This window comes from Pan paniscus, chromosome 15 (genome assembly GCF_029289425.2).
Source record: "Pan paniscus chromosome 15, NHGRI_mPanPan1-v2.0_pri, whole genome shotgun sequence".
Classification (NCBI taxonomy): domain Eukaryota; kingdom Metazoa; phylum Chordata; class Mammalia; order Primates; family Hominidae; genus Pan; species Pan paniscus.
In genome coordinates, this window is record NC_073264.2 from 37,655,495 (window position 1) to 37,678,209 (window position 22,715).

General features: G+C 36.9%; 1 long non-coding RNA gene across 3 annotated transcripts in view; it reads left to right on the forward strand.

Moving 5' to 3' along the window:
- Window positions 1–22,715, forward strand: part of LOC106635472 (uncharacterized) — a 129,013-nt gene that overhangs the window by 19,961 nt on the left and 86,337 nt on the right. For all 3 annotated transcript variants that reach the window (XR_008620847.1, XR_008620846.2, XR_010109798.1), the window contains exon 3: window positions 20,320–20,436. This is a non-coding gene — a long non-coding RNA (uncharacterized LOC106635472). The remainder of the gene's footprint in view (window positions 1–20,319; window positions 20,437–22,715) is intronic.

The following is a 22,715-nucleotide window of genomic DNA, read 5'->3' on the forward strand; positions in this document are numbered from 1 at the left end:
ATCAGCAGAGCCAGATCAGCAATTTCTTATCTTGACTAAATGGACATACCAACAGCAAAATAAAGCCAAAAATAGGCATATAATATAATTTTACAGCTGCATCTATGAGGACACAAGTGATATTTTAATATTCAATCAGAAATATTACATACAAAAGTTATAGAAATCTACCACTAAATTTTCTGGTGGTTAAGATTTTAGTGGAGTGTGTGATCACTATAAAAATTTAAAATTTCAAAATAATGTGCCAAGTGTGAAGGGACAATGCATACCAAAGGGGAGAAAGAAATTTAATTGTCAACAACTCAGTAAGAAGATGTTTGAAGGATCTATTGAGCTTAATTCTTTACCTACCAGTTTCAGAAATGAAATGCCTAATCTAATATACTTCTGGATCATATTTGAAGATGATTTAATTTAGCCAGTCATTCTGTTTTTCACTCTCCTCCCATTTTGGCATACTGTGTCCCACCTTGACATTAAGAAGTTATTAGTCAGCCTAGGAGAGGCTGTGCTGCAGTAATCAACGTTGGTGGCTTAAAATGGCAAGTTTGTTTCTTACTCCTTTTACATGGAGGCCATAAGTTGGCCTGGGACTCTGCTCTACATTTTCCTCATTTAAGGACCCTGGCTGAGAAGGAGGCTCCATCTTCATTCTTCCACAAATACTGCAGCAAAGAAAAAGTAAAATGGCAAATAGCACACAGACTATTAAAGCTTCTCCTTAGAATTACTGTTTGTCACTTCTGATCACACTAATTGATCAAAGCAAATCACATGGCCATGTTAATTTCAAATGGGGTCAAGAAGAGTAATCCCCTCATGTGCCTAGAAGGAAAAAAGCCAGAATGTTTAGTGCACTAATGATTTCCACAGGAAATTTCCACAGGAAAGATTAGAGATGGCAACTCTTCTAACCGATTCTTAGTTCAATCCAGATTTCGGTGTGGGATTTCTTCCTTTTCTAGTTGTAGAACTCTGGGAGTATATCAATAACTCTCTTCAAGGATTTATGAGAGAATAACTCTCTTCAAGGATTTATGAGAGAATAGTATATGAAGCATTAGGATCAACTGTTTTACAATTCATTCATTCATTTATTTATAGATTCATGGTCTTTCTTTTGCCCTCAAGTGAGAGGTGAAGCCAGCTGGACTTCCTGGGTCAAGTGGGGACTTGGAGAACTCTTCTGTCTAGCTAGAGGATTGTAAATGCACCGATCAGTGCTGTGTATCTAGCTAAAGGATTGTAAATGCACCAATCAGCACTCTGTAAAAACGTACCAATCAGCTCTCTGTGTCTAGCTAAAGGATTGTAAACACACCAATCAGCACTATGTAAAATGGACCAATCAGTGCTCTGTAAAACGGGCCAATCAGCAGGATGTGGGCAGGGCCAAATAAGGGACTAAAAGCTGACCACAGGAGCCAGCAGCAGCAACCTGCTCGGGTCCCCTTCCATGCTGTGGAAGCTTTGTTCTTTCACTCTTCACAATAAATCTTGCTGCTGCTCACTCTTTAGGTCCACACTACCTTTATGCGCTGTAACACTCACTGCAAGGGTCTGCAGCTTCATTCCTGAAGTCAGCGAGACCACGAACCCACTGGGAGGAACAAACAACTCTGGACGCGCCACCTTTAAGAGCTGTAACACACACTGTGAAGGTCTGCGGCTTCACTCCTGAAGTCAGCGAGACCACGAACCCGCTGGAAGGAAGAAACTCCGGAGACATTGGAAGGAAGAAACTCCAGACACACCATCTTTAAGAGCTGTAACACCACGAAGGTCTGCGGCTTCATTCTCGAAGTCAGCATGACCAAGAATCCACTGGAAGGAACCAATTCCGGACACACAAGGAGGATATAATTTGGTAGAAAATATAGATCTAGGCTCCATGAATCAATTAGGAGGATGAGGCTAGCCATCATATCATTCAAGTGAATGGTGATAGGTCACATAGTGAAAAAATAAGAACAACTCACATCTGTAATCCCAGCACTTTGGGAGGCCAAGGCAGGTGGATCACCTGAGGTCAGGAGTTTGAGACCAGCCTGGCCAACATGGTGAAACCCTGTCTCTACTAAAAATACAAAAAAAAAAAATTAGCTGGGCTTGGTGGTGGGTGCCTGTAAGCCCAGCTACTCAGGAGGCTGAGGCAGGAGAATTGCCTGAACCCGGGAGGTGGAGGTTACAGTGAGCCGAGATCACGCCACTGTACTCTAGCCTGGGCAACAAGTGCAAAACTCCATTTCAAAAAAAAAAAAAAGAAAAAATAAGGACAAATGAAATTACATGAAAGATTAGTGTTAAGTGGAATCAGTTAAGAACATTTTATTGAGAAAGTGCACCATTAGGTAGACATGAAATACTAGATTTAGTTTGATAGAAAGAAGGAGAGAGGGTGTTTCTAGTTAGAAACACAGTAACTTAGAGTCCAGAAATGGGAATGAACAAGGAAGAAGCAGAGATGAGATTTGCTCAGTTGGGCAAGGATGAGATTAGAATTGAAGTGGCATATCAATTCAGATCAAGTTTTCTATGAATTGAAATACGAGGCTAAAAAGTTTAGATGTTTAGAAAAGATTTGTTTTGGTAGGCAACACTGACAAACTCTGGATTCAACCAAAGCCAGAATAAAAAAGTGTTTTAAGTTGTAGGAGTTTTATGGGGTACATCTAAAGAAGAGATTCCTAAGAGGCTGTGTTTTATAACAAATCTTGAGAAAGTTAAAAACAGGGTTCCTTTTCAACCTTACAGAACTTCAGTCTGGTTGGGGAGATAGTGTTTAGTGTTTGAGTGAAAATTTTCAAGTGTAAATTTGGTCATGGAGAGAAACTCTTTCACTTTAAATAGTTAAGAAAAACAAAACCCTAATTCAACTATCCAAAAAAGTTTTGATTATTTTACCTGGAGATAAGAGGTTGGTTTAACTTATGTCATAATGATAAAAATACATGCATATATCATAAAATAGAAAATGTACACATGCTACCTAATAAAAGAGCATGTTGCATTTTCAAATCATAAATAAAAATTTATCTTGTTCTATTTATTAAAACATAAACCATGGTTTTGTAGGACAAATATGGTCTTTAGAAGGAGACAGACCTGAGTCCAAATCCAAGCTCTGCAACTTAGTAGAAAAGTAGAGAAGGTTAACTCATTTTATATCCCAAAGCCTCAGTTTCCTACCTGTAAAATAGGGAAAATAATTGTACCTGACTCAAATGGTTGTTGTAAGGATTAAATAATAAAACATACATAAAGTACCTAGCACATAATAGGCATACTGGCAGTAATGACAATGATTATTTATAGGCAGTTTCTAAATATTATTTAGTTGAATTAAATTTGAGGAAAGGTTTCTTAATGACTTTATATTTGTAAGGATTATAAACTTAAATCCTAATTTGCTATCTATTTATTAACTAAAGTTGACTTCATAATTTTATTTATATTTTATTAAACAAATATGTAAAAAGAAGAAATAAAGAAGAAAATAAAGCTTAAGTCAGATAATACAGTGTTATATTTCTTAGGTATTCGTGAGTCTTTATTGGTTTTGTTCCATTGGTTGAGCATTGTATTCAACAAATAGGAATGTTAAGCATTACACTCCTATTTTGCAGATGAGGAAGCTATACAAGATAAGTATTGCTTATTTACAAAGTTAGTTGAAAAAGCAGTTGTTTCAACTTTTGGCACCGGTTTGGATTAACTACTGTCTTGATTTCTTTTTCCCCAGTAGTTTTACAGTACTTGCCTTTTAGGTTAAAAGTTGTGGTTTTGAGTGTGTCAATTTTCAAATTGTATCCTAACAACTATATTTTAGTCAATCTGAGATTCCTAAGAACTTCATCACTTCACAAAATTGCATTCCTGGTTCTTTCCTCATATGTGTACCACACTTTAAATATAGAGGAATTGACAGTATGATAATCACTAAAATGAAAATGAAGAAATAAAATAGAAATTCTTAACAACTTAAAGGTAGTAATCATTAAATTTTAATTTGAAAATGTCCTAAGAACAACCATATACCAGTATGCACATTTTAATGTCATATATGGTAATAGGACCATTAGCTTAATGGAGTATTAAGGTCTGATATTTCCTCTGATTGGGTAGATATCCACAGTGTGGAAATAATGTTCTTAGTCTGAGCACTTATGAAGAAATAAAACATGCTAATTATTTTTCTGAAGTATTTATTTTGGTGGTTCCTCAAGAAATGGTCCAGAGTTTCTGCTTTCCTGGAGAATCATTCACCCCATTACCCTTTTGGCATTACTGATCTCAACTCTTGAAACGAAGAAAGAGAGAATGTGTGAGTGTATAGGAAAAATGGCTTCAAGTGACAAAGTAAACCCTTTTGTGACTCAGTTGGACCAGGTATTTATTTCGGCCTTAGTGTTTCACACTAAGTCTGGGCGAATGTGTTTGATAAGCCACCAAGGAAAAGATGGCCTTTGTTGTTATACTTGAGTGCTATTATGCCATACAAACAAACAAATCACACACCACCCTCCCCCCCAAAAAAATAAAGATAGAGAAAAGGAAAGGAAAAAACTCCACAGCTTAATTTAAAGATTTTGTAAGTGTTTGGCTGTTTTATGATTTCTCAGTTGAAACTACCGGGTTTTTTTTCCTCTTTCTACTTTTACACACAGCCCAGAAGATGGACATTTGGTGAATCATAATAGACTGCTCCTTTCCCAGGTATCTCCTGTTTGTTTCCTTTATCTGTGAATAGGAAATGGCTTAAAGGCACCTGTGTGATGAAGGTCCCAGGGGCAGCTGCCTGACTAGTGAATGCCTGATTATGTGTTAACATGCTTTGTCAGATATTGGCAGAATCTGTTCTCTTCTTTTGCCTTTTCAGCAAGGGTACCATTGACAGCCTGGCTACCCATTTATAGAAATGTTGTCCATCAAACTGTGAGGAAGGACAATAGTGTTTTTCTGTGGCCAGTGACTGTGGGAAACTTTTCTTTGGCTATTCAGGCAATTTTTGTAGCTTGCTCTGAAGAGGAGAGACTGATGAGTGCAAAAAGTACAATTAAGCAAAGCCAGACTTCAATTGAAGGCTGTAGTGTAGTCTGCTGTTCTCATTTTTTTTTTTAGAGGGGGAAAAAACCCTATGGGTTTTCACGTTGCTGTGTGGCATTCAGCAGGGGGCTATTACAATCCTAAATTTTTTTTTCTAGACCACCTAATTCTAAGTTAAAATTAAATGTAATGAGAGCCACTTGGAGTTCTGAATATTTTAAAGCATAATTCCCACAGAAGGGATTCGACCTAAACTGCAGTGAGCATCAGTTGGCTAATTATAGCTGCATTTTATATTACAGCAGGTGTCAGATGCAGTCATCTCAATAAAGTCCACATAATACTCTGGGAAATAACAAAGACTTTTCTTTGAATGTGGGTACTAATTTCTTCTAGGTGTCATATGAGCCTTGATACTTCTTATTGGCATTAACAAGAGCACTGCAGCACTCAGAAATGCTTTTTGCTTGGGATGAATTGATACTGTAAAGCACTTACCAGTCAGAGTTGGCAGATGTCAGTAGTTAATACTAGTGTTGCAGAGGTTGGAATATAATGCAAAGAGTCTTATGTAAATACTCTTAGATGATGGGCTGGTTTTGAGAAGGCGCCTGAGCACTGCACCAACTCACTTAATGAAAGTTAAATAGATAGCAGTGGGGTATCTGCATTTACTTTGGCTCCTGCTTTATTAAAAATCCTCCAGAAGTAAAGGGCAGATGGTACGGCAGTAAACTAGGTGAACAAAATATCCTGGACTTGGATAAGGACTTGTTATGTTCACAGTGCTTTCCTTGAACTTGTGTAGGTGATTCAAATTACTGAAGTGATAGCAAGTACAAAAGCATGCCTGGAGATAAGGACTCCTTATAGTATTAAAAAATAAATTTAATTTAGAACATATGTCTTCACTTGAAATGCAACTGGACAATGGGTTAGGCAAAAAGAATGTTACTTTAAAAGCATGACATTTGTTCTACACTGCTCCATTCTTCTAGGAGAGTGACATTTTATCCAACCTATTGTAGTCACATTAGTTCATAGCAGATGAGATCAAAATGAAGGATCTATTAAAAATCATATTGTGGAATACCAACTAAGATACAACATATGTGAACTCTTTACACATATTCCATTCTGGAATCAACTCTGGGTTTTTTGTTTGTTTGTTTTTCCTTTTAAATCTAATGCACAGCCAGCAAAGCAAAGATGGGTTGCCCTTAATTTTGATCCCCAGAAGCAGCTCTGGGTTCTCATTTTGGCAGATTGCAATTTATATACATCTCATAGCAAACCCTGTAGGGTGTTGTCAGCAATTAGCTCTGACATCAAGGAGTTTAACAGTCATTCAACATTGATCCAATGATTGAACACTGGTAGGCACAAAGCACCGTTAAGCCCAGCAGTGAAATTTAAGATGAGAAAGATAACACAGTGTCTGTCCCCAGAGTGCTGACTGTCTATTCACAAGAGTAATGTCCCTAATAGCTCTTTTGCAGATTGCTGTTAATTTTTGTTTCGATCAGATGTCCATGGATTTTGATAAAGCCTAGGACAGAATTGTGAAATAGTGTGAAAAGTCACAGAGAAATCACTCCAAAGGAGCATAGGTAATCTGCTAATGACAAATTGTTTCTGCATAGTACCCATTCTTAGTAATGTTCAAGTATTTTGAACACCAAAAGTCTCAATTGTGAATAATTTTTATTTCTTATTTTTCTTACGTAAATGTAAGATTTGTTTTTTATAGAACATTTAGGAAACATACAAAAAAGAATACATAAAATACAAAAAAGAAAATCCATATTTCTACTACCTAGGCTCAAATCACTTTATTCATATTTTTGTGTGTATCGTGGTTACTTTTTCTCCATTTATATACATATAAAATCCCATTTAAGCAATGGGATTTTACTATTGTGTAATCTTTTACAACAAACCTTATGATATATTTATAATATCTTTTTAGTATATGTTCTTCCTCAACATCAATTTCAGTGATTTCATAATATTCTAGTACATGGACATGCCATACTTTATTTTTGTCATATTTTAGAATCTCCTATTAGTGCACTTTTAATTTTTTGCTACTGTAAATGACACTGTGATGAATATGCATGTAGCTAGATTTTTTTCCCAAGTCTATGATTATTTATTTGCCCGTCACTGCTAGTGGAAATGCTGCATCAAATGACCTTTGCAATTTTAATTGAAGCTACAGATTCTAAGAATTTTCATAAAGAAGGAAAATACCTTTAGCATGAAATTTTTAATTCTTTTCATCTAGGTCTGATATTTTGTTAATAGACTGAATTAAAAGTCAAGAGTTTCATGGAAAATACTAAATTGTGAGTAAAACAAGATCTTTCAGTCTAGGAAATCAATCAGTTTTTATCTGATAAAAAACAGATGGCTTCTGTAGCATAAGATTTTTGGTATAAATAGGATCTATACACTGCACTTAAAATATGCAGTGCCTGGGCTAGGTGCAGTGGCTCATGCCTGTAATCCCAGCACTTTGGGAGGCCGAGGTGGGTGGATCACTTGAGACCAGCCTGGACAACATGGTAAAACCCTGCCTCTACTAAAAATACAAAAAATTAGCCTAGCATGGTGATGGACGCCTGTAATCCCAGCTACTCTTGAGGATGAGGCAGGGGAATCGCTTGAACCTGGGAGGCAGAGGTTGCAGTGAGCCAAGATCATGCCACTGCTCTCCAGCCTGGGCGACAGAGCAAAACTCCAGCTCCAAAAAAATGCAGTGCCTGGCAGCACAGTGTAAATATCTAAGATTACTGGGGCCATTATTTAGACCCTTATGTGAAAAGAGTTCTGGTATATATTTAAATGTTATACATGTAAAGAGTCCTGATGTACATTTAAGTATTAAGTGTATATTTTAAAACCAGTACTATGCCATATTAAATGTGAATTCATTTAAAAAGTGAAAGGCCATTAGTCTTTAACTGTTTCCAGTTTAAGACATCCAGTTTCAATTGGCCTTCGCTGTGACTTAGGATTCCTTTGGTACATCAGTTCTTACCATGCTTCACGCAATAATTAATCTAAAGTCTTCGTTCTTTCCCAGGCTAATCCAAGAAGACTCTAGAATTAGAGAGACTAAAGACATTCATTTCTGCTTTGCATTGATAATAAAATATGAAACATTTTTGCTTTAATAGAAAATCGAGGATAGTAAGTAATGTTGGAAATACTGTTGGGCTTTACCTTCTTTCTGAGTAGGGTACTATAACCATAATCATTAGTCTTAAAAACTTGGAGAGGTTAACGGATCATATAAATCCTGCATCTAACCCACACAGAGAGCTGAGACATTTCAACTTTGGGATATTTTCAGTTAAGCCTCTGTGTCCTACCTTAGTAATTCCATAATTTAATATAGGCTCTAACTTCCCAAATCTAAGTTATTTCATATAGTAAGCACAAATTGAGCTGATTGCTTGACACTTGGCATTTCTGCAACAGCCTGACTGGGCTATCTGTCACTTGTCTTGGGGGGAACCACTTCTTCCCCACCTCTAGACATTAGTGGAGTTTAACATCTGAGTGCGGTCATGGCAAGAGTGACTGTGGGCATACCCTGAGGTGTGCTCCCTGAAGAGCAACATCAGAATTTGAACACTGGGGCATGGAAGGGAAAGAATTCACTAAAATAATCTAGCCAGTCCAAATGAAGAAGAAAATAACAACAACAAAACCCAGAGAAGGGAGACAAGTACGTATCTTATGTGATCCTCCTTCTTAGACATGATGGTTGATCTGGAGATGGGCAAAATACCAAAGCAGGGCCCAAAAAAGCCTTCCCTGACATGTTTTATGATGGGATATGTTGGGTAAGATTTCTCTCCTCTCTTTTTGAGAGGATCTGGGGATGTGAGCTTAGGGCTGCTGGCAGCCATGTCGCCCACCCTACACAGAAACTTCCTGCAGTGGGAAAGAACAAAGCCGACATGCAGGAGAGAAATAGAGCAAGAGGCAAAGGGTGAGGAGCAAGACCAAGAGAGAAAGCATGCAAGAAACAGCTGGGCTCTGCTGTTTGTAGATGGACACAAATTCTAGTTTGGGATAACCTGATTCTAGTTATCCCAAAGGCCAGCTTCAGTGCCTCTCTTCTTGTGTTAAAGCTACATAAGCCAAGCACATCTCCTTTTTTCTGTTACATAAACTAATTAGAATTGAGGTTCTATTACTTTCATACAAAGTCCTAGCTTTAAAACATTCTGTTTCTTATTTGTCTAGCCTCAGAAAAATCTCTAGTGTTTACAGTGAAAAAATAGAACTTTCTTTTCCTAGAGCTCTTGTGAGCCAAAAATACTGACAGAGCTCACATGTGAGAGTCCACAAAACATTCTAATTTTTGTTTTAATGACTGTGTAATTCTCATTTTTATTTTAGTTCTCAAATGAGTGAATTCCATCATTCATCATATAATCATTTATTGATGTTTTTCCTTGTTTAAGGAGCAGAAGTAAATAAAATAACTCCCCTTAACTTCAAGAGGCTTACAATTTAGTATAACCATGCTAGCAAATGCATGTCAGGGCATTGTCCTAAGCTTAACTTGTCAATTCCTTTAATGCCCACAACAATCCTGTAAAACAGGCATAATTATTGCCTTCTTTTTATGAAGGATGAGACCAAGCCACAGAGACTGTGCATAGCTTGTCCACTGTCCCACAGCTCAAGGATGATGGAGCTAGGGTGTAAAACCTGAGATGTGAGGCCCTAGAGCCCAAGCTCTAAACCTCTGCTGCCTTTTCTAGTACTAAAGACTCAAACTTTATAATAAGGAGTCTTTATATAAGAAAATATTTGAGGTGATGGATATCCTAATACCCTGATTTGATCATTACACATTGCATGCATATATCAAAATATCACATGTACTTCATAAATATGTATAATTTTTATGTATCAAAAAATTAAAGAGAAAGTATAGTCATCATACTTAATATATCATATTAAATTCTTTATATAGTAAGTTTCAGAAGTACTAGATCCACTTAATTGTACCTGTATAAAATGAATCTACAAGTTGTTAAGGTATTTACATATGGAGAAACATCCATAACATGGCAGTAAATAGGTTTATTTACATGTTTAGCAATTAAAGCTTCTTCTCATGAACACAAGGCTCCTTAGTGTTTTCTAACACTTAACCACTATTTTTTCTGATTCCAGAGAAGATACATTTATTTTAAATATACAAAAAATACAGAAAGTTTTAAATTACTCATAATTCCATCATCTACATATATCCATTGATAATATTTATTATCCATTTCATGTTATAATCTTACCGTTTTAATTTATGTTAGGTAGAACAGTAATACCAGCAAGTTATATTTCTCTATTTCAAATATGAGAATGTTGATTTTAATACATTATAGAGTTTCTATTCCAATTTAGATTCACAGAGATGCTTTTCAGTATATTATTGGGTTTTTTTCTATAATTTCCATTGAGATTGGTTGATGCAACACCAAGCTACATTAACATAATTCCTAGAAACTAAGAGTGAGCACTAATTGTATATTTTACAGCTATTATACCTCATTTAATTTAATTGCTGGATACCCATAAGCAGGGAAAATAGGCCACTGCTTATTTAAGAAGCATCAATCAAATTCCTTTTCTTCAAAAAATAATTCTCCTTACCTCCTGTCTGAAATACAACTTAAAAAAAAAATAGACTCACCTGATATTTAAAGGGACTTGATTCTTAAGATTGTTATTAAAATGTGAGTACTCTGAAATCTTAATAACCCTAACTAATATCAACCAAAGTCAACATGTAAACTGGAAATAGTTGAGTTAGTGGTCTGAAAAAGAAACCAGTTTCTGGGAGTGAGGAGAATGAGAATGAAAGTTTAATAGTCAAGTGGCCTGGGTTCACATCCTGCCTCTACCATGGTCTGATTGTATTTAACTTATCTGTACCTCAGTTTCCATGTCTGAGGAGCAGGAAACATTATTAATAATTATTTTCATTGATTGTTGTTACTATTAGTGATCATAGGTCAGCATTAGATGAGTTAATACATGTAAGATGCCAAGAATGTTATCTTATTGAATATATTTTTAGTGCCCACTATGTGCAGGGCACTTAAAGGTGCTAAGGATTCAGCAGTGAGCAAAAGAGATTAGGGGAAAAAAGCCTCTGACCAAACAGTTTGTATTCTGCTGGAGTGAGAAAGACAATAACCAAATAAGTAAATATATAGTATCATAGATAGTGATGAATATTGTGGAACGGGGGAAAAAAACGAAAGAGGATAAGAGTGCCAGTTTGAAAATAGAGTTCAATGTTAAATAGGGTGTTAAGGGAAAGCCTTGCTAAAAAGATGATTCTTGAGCAATCATGTGAAGGAGGAGGAGAGAGTAAGCCCTGTGACTATCCAGGGAAAGGGAATTCTATGCAGAGAGAAGAGACAATGCAAAGGTCTGAAAAAGCTGCAATTGTGGATAATACAAAATAACTCTGATATTTAGAAACTCTGAAATGTATATGGGCTATGGGCCATGCCTGTTCAAAAAGAATGTAGCCAGTTAAGAAGGTAAGCATCGAGTTAGGGAAATCAACCGGCATGATAGCATGAGGAGCTTTGCTGACCCACTTTTCAGTGAAACTGGTTAAAATTTTAAAGACAAAACAAAAAATCAACCATTCAAAATATCTGGAAATGGTCCTAAGGGCAAGTGGCAAGTGAAGAAACAAATATTCAATAAACTCTATGGTTATTTCTTATCTTTTGCTACCTTTGGGATTTGTTTGCTCTTGGTTCTCTAGTTCTGTTAGTTGCAATGTTAATTTTTTTTCTATTAAAAATGATTTATTGAGCATCTGCTACGCACAAAATGAAAGAAGCAAGGTTTCAAAAACACTCACATGTCCAACGAGCATGGCTGAGCTCCTCCCATTGCCAGGTATATATGCTGGAGTCTGCAGAAATAAAGAAAATCATTCCCGGTGACTACACTAAATCCCACCAAGGAGACAAATCCAAAAAACAATTAAAATACAACAACATAGTACATTGTGAATCATGCAGTGATAGAGGCAGGTCTAAGTGTTATGAAAACACTGTAAGTAGGGCAGTCATTTAACTCATCATTAAACCAGAACGCTTTGAAAGTAGAAGGCAGCATTATCAATAATTGTACTGTGACAATGGGCATAAACTGGGACTGTTCCTGGACAAACCAGGATGAATATCATCCTAGTTGTAAGGAATAAAACTGGAAAGAGGCCAGGCATGGTGGCTAACGCCTGTAATCCCAGCACTTTATTTATTTATTTTTTATTATTATACTTTAAGTTCTAGGGTATATGTGCACAATGTGCAGGCTTGTTACATATGTATACATGTGCCATGTTGGTGTGCTGCACCCATTAACTTGTCATTTACATTAGGTATATCTCCTAATGCTATCCCTCCCCCCTCCCCCAACCCCACAACAGGCCCTGGTGTGTGATGTTCCCCTTCCTATGTCCAAGTGTTCTTATTGTTCAATTCCCACCTATGAGTGAGAACATGCAGTGTTTGGTTTTTTGCCCTTGTGATAGTTTGCTGAGAATGATGGTTTCCAGCTTCATCCATGTCCCTACAAAGGACATGAACTCATCCTTTTTTATGGCTGCATAGTATTCCATGGCGTATATGTGCCACATTTTCTTAATCCATTCTATCATTGATGGGCATTTGGGTTGGTTCCAAGTCTTTGCTATTGTGAATAGTGCTGCAATAAACATACGTGTGCATGTGTCTTTATAGCAGCATGATTTATAATCCTTTGGGTATATACCTAGTAATGGGATGGCTGGGTCAAATGGTATTTCTAGTTCTAGATCCCTGAGGAATCGCCACACTGTCTTCCACAATGGTTGAACTAGTTTACAGTCCCACCAACAGTGTAAAAGTGTTCGTATTTCTCCACATCCTCTCCAGCACCTGTTGTTTCCTGACTTTTTAATGATCACCATTCTAACTGGTATGAGATGGTATCTCATTGTGGTTTTGATTTGCATTTCTCTGATGGCCAGTGATCATGAGCATTTTTTTCGTGTGTCTGTTGGCTGAATAAATGTCTTCTTTAGAGAAGTGTCTGTTCATATCCTTTGCCCACTTTTTGATGGGGTTGTTTGTTTTTTTCTTGTAAATTTGTCTGAGTTCTTTGTAGATTCTGGATATTAGCCCTTTGTCAGATGAGTAGATTGCAAAAATTTTCTCCCATTCTGTAGGTTGCCTGTTCACTCTGATGGTAGTTTCTTTTGCTGTGCAGAAGCTCTTTAGTTCAATTAGATCCCATTTTTCAATTTTGGCTTTTGTTGCCATTGCTTTTGGTGTTTTAGACATGAAGTCCTTGCCCATGCCTATGTCCTGAATGGTATTGCCTAGGTTTTCTTCTAGGGTTTTTAGACATGAAGTCCTTGCCCATGCCTATGTCCTGAATGGTATTGCCTAGGTTTTCTTCTAGGGTTTTTATGGTTTTAGGTCTAACATTTAAGTCTTTGATCCATCTTGAGTTAATTTTTGTATAAGGTATAAGGAAGGGATCCAATTTCAGCTTTCTACATATGGCTAGCCAGTTTTCCCTCAATAGATGCAGAAAAGGCCTTTGACAAAATTCAACAGCCCTTCATGCTAAAAACTCTCAATAAATTAAGTATTGATTGGACGTATCTCAAAATAATAAGAGCTATTTATGACAAACCCACAGCCAATATCATACTGAATGGGCAAAAACTGGAAGCATTCCCTTTGAAAACTGGCACAAGACAGGGATATCCTCTCTCACCACTCCTATTCAACATAGTGTTGGAAGTTCTGGCCAGGGCAATCAGGCAGGAGAAAGAAATAAAGGGTATTCAATTAGGAAAAGAGGAAGTCAAATTGTCCCTGTTTGCAGATGACATGATTGTATATTTAGAAAACCCCCTCGTCTCAGCCCAAAATCTCCTTAAGCTGATAAGCAACTTCAGCAAAGTCTCAGAATACAAAATCAGTGTGCAAAAATCACAAGCATTCTTATACACCAATAACAGACAAACAGAGAGCCAAATCATGAGTGAACTCCCATTCACAATTGCTTCAAAGAGAATAAAATACCTTGGACTCCAACTTACAAGGGATGTGAAGGACCTCTTCAAGGAGAACTATAAACCACTGCTCAACGAAATAAAAGAGGACACAAACAAATGGAAAAACATTCCATGTTAATTTGTTAACTTGAGATCTTCCTAACTTTTTGATGTGGGCATTTAGTGCTATAAGTTTCCCTGCTAACACTGCCTTAGCTGTGTTCCAGAGACTGTGGTACGTTGTATCTTTGTTTTCACTGGTTTCTAATAAATTCTTGATTTCTGCCTTAATTTCATTATTTACACAAAAGTTACACAGGAGCAGGTTATTCAGTTTCCACGTAATTGTATGATTTTGAGTGAATTGCAGCACTATTCATAACAGCAAAGATATGGAATCAACCTAAATGCCCATCAGTGATAGACCTGATAAAGAAAATATGGTACATATACACCATGGAATACTATGCAGCCATAAAAAGAACAAGATCATGTCCTTTGTAGGGACATGGTTGGAGCTGGAGGTCATTATCCTCAGCACACTAACACAGGAACAGAAAACCAAATATTACATCTTCTTTCTTATATGTAGGGGCTAAATGTTGAGAACACTGGACACATCAAGTGGAACAACACACACTGGGGCCTTTTGGAAGGTGGAGGGTGGCAGGAGGCAGAGGATCAGGAAAAATAATGGTTACTAGGCTTAATACCTGGGTGATGAAATAATCTGTACAGCAACCCCCCATGACCCAAGTTTATCAATTTAACACACCTGCACATGTACGCCTGAACTTAAAAGTTAAAAAAAAGAATACATTGAAATAAAATAAGGATGCAATGATGGTCAAGAAAAATGAATAAATCTATGAAAAGTAGGTAAGAAGGTGAGAGTCTGTGTATTTGAACAGACTGCTCCCTCCTTCTCCTCTCTTTAATCAGTGACCAGAGACCCTACTCCAGCCAAGAACACAGGGCTCTCTGTCTCCATTGGGTCTCAGATAGAGTGCTTCCATCCTGAGAGGAGCAGGATTTTGGCATTTCTCATCCTTCCCCTGGCAGCTGTTGCTGAGACTAAGTTCTAGGAATGCAGTTTACAGTTGGACTTTCTCTTACAGACAGAGACTCTACTTTGTGTGTGACATGCTGAGACTACTGGGACCCTGATAGCCCTACTCCTGGCTCCTGAAGTGGTGGTCCCATGCCAGACAAGTTGAGAGGACCTCAGGCAGACCCCCAACACCAAGCACTCAGCTCCTACAGCAGGAGTGTAAAGCAGAGAGAAGCACTATTCTCCCTGCCTTCAGTTCCAAAGTCCTGTTTCAGATATTTTGCCTGAGAGTTAGATCCATAAACCAGATTGTTCGTAAATTCTTCCCAAAGGAACTTACTTTATTTGCAAGAGAGTGTGAAAAATTTAACCTACGCATGATCTGAAGATCAGGAGAGATTGTGGTAAAAGGTAATGAGGAGATTTGTTAAACTAATGAAGGTATGAAGGTATAACAAGACTATAGGCTGACGAGTTTGTAGGAGAAAAGGATGAATAAGACAGCCAAGAGGAGACCTCCTAGGCTCAAAACTAATATCAAATTCTGACAAAAAATATTTCAAAGTAGCTATTATAAAAATGTTCACAGAGCTAATGGAAAGCATGATTAAAGAAGCGAAAGGAGATGTGATGACAATGTCACATCAAGTTGAAAATATCAATAAAGAAATTATAAAAAATAGCCAAATAAATTCTGGAGTTGAAAAATATAATAATAGAAATTTAAAGAAGGGCTCAGAAGTAGATCTGAATTTGAGTTGGTAGAGGATAGAATTTGTGAACTTGTATATAGATTAATAGAGATTATGCAGACTGAAGAACAGAGAAAAAAGGAGAAAAATGAGTAGGTCTTCAAAGAAATGTGGAACACTATTAGGCATGCCAGCGTACAAGTAATGAGACTATCAAGAGAGGAGAAAAAAGAGAAGAAAAAATATTCCAAAGAATAATAGCTGAAAACTCTCTCAATTTATTGAAAAATAATAATCTGTGCATCCAGGAAGCTCAACAATCTCCAAGTAAGATAAATGCAAAGAGATTCACAAACAGACCCATTACAGTAAAAATGCTGAAAGTTAAACATGAGAGAAAATCTTGGAAGCAGCAAGATAAAATAAATGAATCAGTTACATGGGAGCTGATAATAAGATTATCAGCTGATTCGTCAGCAGAAACAATGGAGGCCAAAAGGCAATAAGATAACGTATTCCAAGTGCTCAAAAAAAAAAACCCTGTCAACCATGAATTTTATATTCAGCAAATGTATCTTTCAAAGTTCAAGGTAAAATGAACTTTCCAAAATAAACAAAAACACAGAGAATTTGTTGCTAGCAAACCACCCTGTAAAAAATACTAAAAGAAGTTCTTCATGCTGAAAGTAAGTGACCTCAGACTGTAATTTAAAACACATGAAAAAATGCTCATCATCACTGGCCATCAGAGAAATGCAAATCAAAACCACAATGAGGTACCATCTCACACCAGTTAGAATGGCAATCATTAAAAAGTCGGGAAACAACAGGTGCTGGAGAGGATGTGGAGAAATAGGAACACTTTTACACTGTTGGTGGGACTGTAAACTAGTTTAACCATTGTGGAAGTCAGTGTGGCGATTCCTCAGGGATCTAGAACTAGAAATACCATTTGACCCAGCCATCCCATTACTAGGTGTATACCCAAAGGACTATAAATCATGCTGCTATAAAGACACATGCACACATATGTTTATTGCAGCACTATTCACAATAGCAAAGACTTGGAACCAACCCAAATGTCCAACAATGATAGACTGGATTAAGAAAATGTGGCACATATACACCATGGAATACTATGCAGCCATAAAAAAGGATGAGTTCATGTCCTTTGTAGGGGCATGGATGAAATTGGAAATCATCATTCTCAGTAAACTATTGCAAGAACAAAAAACCAAACACCGCATATTCTCACTCATAGGTGGGAATTGAACAATGAGATTACATGGACACAGGAAGGGGCACATCACACTCTGGAGACTGTTGTGGGGTGGGGGTAGGGGGGAGGGATAGCATTGGGAGATATACCTAATGCTAGATGACGAGTTAGTGGGTGCAGCGCACCAGCATGGCACATGTATACATATGCAACTAACCTGCACAATGTGCACATGTACCCTAAAACTTAAAGTATAATAATAAAAGAAAAAATAAATAAATAAATAAATCCACACAAAGAGCAAGGGCTCCTTGGATTAATGTGTCTGAAAATAGGAATTGCTCAAAGAATGATAGAGATGTGTTAAAGAACACACAAGCCAAACTGAAGGGACTTCCACTGGATAAATTGGGGATAAGTTGGGCACCAAAATAAAAATATTGATTAATTGATTATAAACTATTAAATAGTAAACCATTAGCAAACACTGATTAAATACATAAATTTATTGACTGGAAGTGTGATGAGGAATGGGATATTAACAGTTTTAAGGCATATTTCCACCAAACATTTATTAATTACATAAAGAAAAAGAGAAAACCCTGGTAGATAATACTTAATTTAAATAATAGATATGAACTCCATAATAGGGCAAACTGAAATTACAAGCCACCATACAGTGTGAAGAACTAAACATCTTTTTGTGGTATTCTGGAAAAAGAATCTTTACCTGGGCATGAGGAATCATGAGAAAACATTGGACAAAGCCAAATGGAGAAACATTTTACAAAAACCCAAATTAAGGAAGTTTCTAGAAGGTAATATTCAAAAATGTCAAGACCACTATAGTGGATAAAATCTAAGATGATCAGTCTTCCCTCCCTCTCACCTCCCTGACCCCCCACCATTGATCCCTGCCCTTTGATGTTCATGCCTTTGTATAATCTCCTATCCTTCGGTTTGGGCAGGATCTGTGACTTGCTTTTAACCAATAAGATATGGCATAGGTGATGAAATGTCACTCCCATAATTACATTATGATTTTTATATATGTAAAATAATATAAAAAGTTATATATACATATATATGTCTATAAATATGTGTGTGTGTGTGTATATATATATATATATATATATATATATATATATATAAACTCTAGCTTACTAACAGAGGTGCTAGAGAGACAATTCCTTACTGTCCTTGAAGAAATAAGCTGCTGAAGTAAGTGGCTATGTTGGAGAAGCCCACATGACAAGGAAATGTGGACAGGTTCTAGGAGTTGAGGGTGGTGTCCAGAAGGAAACTAAAACTTCAGTCCTGAACCAGCAAAGAAGGAGCTTGGAAGCAGATCTTTTTAAAGCCAAGGCTCTGGTGAGACCACAGGGACTTCAGCCTGGTGAGACATAAAACCCTGTCAAGCCTGATCCACAGAAATTTTAGATAATAAATGTGTGTTAAATTTTATCTTAAATAAATTTTAAGATAATACATTTAAGCTGTGAAATTTATGGTAATTTGTTATGAAGTATAGAAAATTAATAGAGTTAGAAAGTCAATGAAAGACGAGAAGCTGTTCCAATTAAACAAAACTACAGTAATATGACAAGTAAATACATTTAATTATTCTGAACTGGATCCTTGGGACAGTTGGAAAAACTTGAATGGGGTCTGAGTATTAGATGGTGGCAGTATATTAATGTTATTTTCTTGATTTTGATGGTTGTTTTGCAATTATGTAGAGGAAAATGTGATAGGAAGTAATATAAAAGTATTCAAGAATGAAAAATATGTAGTGAAAGCGTTGTTTTTTCCTACACTTTGCCCAAAATGATTGACCATTTTTCTGATTAATTTAAGAAATAACGTGGTGTCCTGTAGACAGAGCTAATTAAGCATTGGTTCCTTTTGCCTTCCTTCGAATGGTTAGAGAAGGGGATAAGATAGTGGGAATTAATATTTGGTGATCAGTTACTGTGTGCCACAACTGTAATATCCATGTTACATGACTTATCTAGTTCAATCCTCACAACACATGCTAAAATAAATATAACTATCCCTCCTTTATAGATCAAGTAGATAAGATTCTCATCCTCAATTCTTCACTGCCTCCCTTTGCCATGTGATTTTTCAGTATTTCCCACAAGAGAAAGCAGAGGCCATTTCTCCATTGCATTGATGTTGAGATTGGTCATGTAACTTACTTTGACTAAGTATATGTGGGCAGACATGATGTGAACCATAGGTTACATGTTTGTGTGAATTAGCTTCTTTCATCCTATGCTTCTGCTGTTCACCATTTAAAGAATTTACCTGTATTGCTAGTATTTTGAGGAGAATAATGAAAAATGTGGAGTAGACCTAAACTTAATTCAGAGACTGAAGCCAAGCCAAACCAACCCAATCCAAGCTGAGCCCAGAACTACAATCCGCCCAAAGACTTGGTGAATGAGTAATATATGCTTATTGTCACAAGCCATTGAAATTTTGGGGTTGTTATGCAACATTATTGCAGCAATAGCTGACTGATAAACTGGCTTAAAAATCATACTCTCAGTTAATTGGTCTGTTTCACTTTAAAACTTGTCCTCTTTATTACTTACTACACTACTATAACACAATTCAGTCTACAGTTATGAAAAATATTAGTGTTAATTGAAATCTTTTCAGTGTCTTGATTAACTTATTTTTGCTTCCTACGTTACGTATTTATATATAAATATATATTTATACATGTATATATATTTTTATGTGTATATATGTATTTATATATGTGTTTATAAATATGTATAAAATATATACATATGTATTTTAAACCATCATCTTTTAATAGTGTCCTTGGGCATTTATCATAAAATCTAATAAACTTGGCATATCCATACTGGTAACTTTAGGACTGAGCTATCTTGGTATAGGATATAGTGCTTACACTTTTTAAATGAGAAAGAGATAGTATTAGCACTCCAGGAGAATTATTTAGGATATTGCCAAAGAGTTACACTCCAAATAATTAAATCCCTAGGTGGTTCATGGGGATTTGAAAATTTTTCGGGTTAAATTCATTTGGTATAAGAGAAGCCTCTGGTACTTCATGTTGTATCCTCTCAGCTTATTTCTGATTACAGCCATGACTGTGGTGGACAGTTGATGCAAGTTTAGTCTTAGTCTGATAGTGTCCCACTTCAAGCATGCACTGTGTGTTTTTCAGCCTTCTGCCCCAGCGTCTTCTCCAAAGATACAGGAGCTTGCTGGACCCACTTGCAAGGGAAGCCTGGAAGTTGGGGAGTTAATGTCTTCACGGCACTCTCAACCAGTGAGGCATGAGGTTAGTGGACAAATGCTCTACCTTTCTGCCATTGGGTGGGCCATTCTGGAAGGCATTCTACTTATTTCTCAAAGGTCCAGGTGTAATTTCTCAAAGGTCCAGCCACCTTTGCCGAGCAAATGCCTTGATAATCTTTTATTGATAGCTTTTATTTTCCTGCCCTGCTCTCTTTACTCTCACTCCTGCCTCCCAGGGTCATCTCCCAAGTAAACTATCTGCACCCAAATACTTCTTAGGCAGGAACCCAAACTAAGACAGAGGCATTTCCTAGAAGTTTAGGAACAAATACTTCCCTTTTAAACCCCTGTCATGGCAGGGGTGATTAGAAAGGTAAGCTTAGAGCTCACTGGGTATGCCCTCATGTTTTGTTACTTGCATCACATTGCCAGATGGCCATTTGGCACTAGGACTGCACCAGTGCCACACACTGATCTTGAAAAGGATCTGGACCACATTCTCAGTTATTGGCATGTACTTACCTTTGTTTTTTATTGAGGGGACATGTTGCTGTGACACAGAACAGCAATGAGGAGGAATGACCTTTAGTGCTCAAAGCCTGACTCTATGACTCAGCAGATACCTTTGGGCCTGTTACTAAACCTCAGTTTATACTTCTGGAAAGTGAGGATAATAATACCAACCTCATTAATTTGTTGTGAAGATAAAATGAAAATCATATAAATGTAAGGTTTTATAGATTGTAAAAGACCTTAAAAAATATTGGAGTCCCCGTTGCATATTCATTATGAACATCAGGAGTAAAACTACTTGAGTCCAACTTACTAGTTATGTAACTTTGGGCAGGTTACTCTTTGTACCTATTTCCTCTCCTTTCAATGGAGATAATGACAGTACCTACTTCAGAGGGTTCTTGAGAAGATAAAATGAGATGATAAAATTCATGTAAAGAGTTTAAATGGTACCTGAAACATGGTTAATAAACATTAAGTATTATTATTAATAAATGTTAAGTATTATTAAATGTTGTGTAAACAAGTTATTGAGTGCCTGAAGTAGGCAAAGTTCTGTGCAGGAAACAATATTGTTGTGTTGTATTGTGTATTGTATTGTAAGCATCTGATGTTACTTACCTTGATAAATATAGCCCTTTTTCAAATATGTACAATACCAAGCAGTCTGTACAGAAAACTGATGGAAGGCTAGAGTTGAGCAGAGCAGGCACTGAAGGATGGTTACTATTTTGACATATGGAGATGCAGACTGGGTGTTTTGGTCAGCAAGAGGTACAAAAGCAAAGGCACAGACATAGGAATGTCATGGGATTTAAGGCTAGAGAAGTGTGTTGGGTCTAGATTGTAGAGTTCAGAATTGCAGGCCCTGGAGTCTGGATTCTCTCTGGAGAGCAGGAGAGAGCCACTGAAGGACTTTTGAGCAATGTGATGTGAACAGACCACCACTTAAGAAAATTAACCTGATGGCGGCTTGTGTAAAAGAACAGCCGAGGGAAGGCCTAGACACCAAGAGATCAGTTGAAGGAAATGTGCAGTACTCTAGAGGTGAAGTGATAAGGGCCTGAACCAAACTAGGGCAGTGGTAGCAGAAAAGTCAAGACAGATGTGAGAGGCATATTGTTAAACAAGCCAAGAGGATGATAGGTTCTTTACTGGGTACTCAGAACAGAGCTTACCTACCTGGTTCACCTCAACAGATAGCATAGTCAATATACAAATAACCAGGGACTCATACACAGGTGCACAGCACATTCATACTTATGGTATGCTTTTGTGGGGTTCACAAAAGGTAACCTTTCCACCACAAGGCTTATGCTTTATCATGCTGAAGTCCTTTGAAAGGTGACACTGGAAACATTTAAAGAGGAATTAACAATAGGTAGTAGCAAGTGTACACATTTCTTGAGCAGTAACTATTCCTGCTGATGAATTATTCATGACGTTAGGTTGACCCTGTAAACATTACTGCAGAGTCGCTGTTGAATATTATTAGTATTATTATCCTTATTTTACAATTAAGAACATAATGGTTCAAAATGAGAACCTTATAAGCTCTCAAATCCTGCCCATCCTTTCAATGTTTTCACAAATGTCATTTCCTTCCTGAGGAATTTTCAGAGCTGGGAGCAATCTGAACTCACTGAATGCTTATATTCTTTCGTCACATATAGAGCTTGTGTTAGAGTCATTTGTGTGTATGTGTTATCTCATGTATTAGACTGTAAGTTTCTTTAAGATAGAGGCTTTTGTATTCATTTTTGTATTCCCCATAGAATCCTAGTGCCTGACACATAGTAGGGGGCTCAA